The sequence below is a fragment of the Tiliqua scincoides genome, chromosome 7 (assembly GCF_035046505.1).
Source record: "Tiliqua scincoides isolate rTilSci1 chromosome 7, rTilSci1.hap2, whole genome shotgun sequence".
In the NCBI taxonomy this organism is placed as follows: Eukaryota; Metazoa; Chordata; class Lepidosauria; order Squamata; family Scincidae; genus Tiliqua; species Tiliqua scincoides.
Window position 1 is genome coordinate 23,958,905 of NC_089827.1, and position 1,405 is coordinate 23,960,309.

At 43.0% G+C, this 1,405-nt stretch overlaps 1 pseudogene; it reads right to left on the minus strand.

Moving 5' to 3' along the window:
- Window positions 1-696: 696 nt before the first annotated feature.
- LOC136658112 (5S ribosomal RNA) lies at window positions 697-815 on the minus strand (annotated as a pseudogene).
- Window positions 816-1,405: the final 590 nt, after the last annotated feature.

Sequence of the window (1,405 nt, forward strand, 5' to 3'; positions counted from 1 at the left end):
AACAACTCTGTTACTCTTGCTACTGAAAATGCAAACATTGTCATTCCGAGAGTATCCTTTTCTAATGCCAGGTGGTTCATTCATGGAGTTCTATCCAACAAGAAGTTTCTGAATGCAGGTCTTCTAAGACAGATGAAAATGATGAACTATATTATTTAATAAGATGACATAAAAGGAAAAGACAGGAGAAAATCAAATTTTCCAATGAAAGCTTAATTCTTGACCCACTGAAACCTTTGAGAATTCTTAATGAGAATTCTCATTAAATGGGTTAAACAAACTAGCAGGCAGTCTGTTTTCACCTGCTCATATGCTTTGGATCTAAAACAATTGCTATAATTCATTTGCTGCCTTGGAGGGGGGTGGGAAGAATGTGACAGTTTAGAAGCACAAGCACATTCTTTTTAAAGTCACACTACAGAAGAAAAAACAACAAGAAACTTCACTGAATCAAAGGCTGTTTTTCCCCATCTAGTTGAATGGAGCCAGAAATTGAAATGTATCTGAAGTGACTTGGGAATTGCTTCCTTATGGCTGCATCCTTAAGCCATTTCTGCCCAACAGTGCATATATGCAACAGGGACCAAATGGGTACACCTATGGGCCGGGCAAAAATGGATTAAATGCTTGGGTAACACACCTGTTGGAGAGAGTCAAAATGGTTGGCAACCTTCAGTCTCGAAAAACTATGGTATAAGCCTACAGCACCCGGTATTCCCAGGCGGTCTCCCATCCAAGTACTAACCAGGCCTGACCCTGCTTAGCTTCCGAGATCAGACGAGATTGGGCATGTGCAGGGTAGAGAGTTAAGTGGCTAGGATAACCAATGTGGCTGGTTCCGACTCAAATGTTGCCAACTTGTGATGGAAGGCCTATGTGAATAGGACCCACTATCATTGTAGCTGTTCACAGAATCACTTCTGAAAGTAACTTTCAGGTCACACAGGAGGTTATATTATGGCAGGAGAAGATGTCTGAGGCACTAAACCAGACCCAGTATACGTGCAAAACAAGAGAGGATAGTGATACTTGACGCCTGCAAGTCTGGACCTAACACACAGCCCCCCTTCAGATGCCACACCAGGGCTGTGCTGACACTGGCAGAACAAATGCCATCTCTAAAGCCAGCCCAACAAGGGGGAGAGGAGGAACACACGTCCTGCCCACATGATGCCAGTGCAGCCCCCCAGCCACCAGTCACTATTTCTCAGTCTAACCTACTTCATTAGGTTGTTGTGAGGACAAAAGGAGGAAAGGAACCATTTATACCACCCTGAGATCCTTAGAGGAAATATTAAAAAAATATTAAAAAATGTGAAAATAAAACCACAGTACTGCCTAGCAAGCCATTGCTGGGTGACAGAAGCTGTGCAATGATAATCCCACAACCAAATTGTGTACATGC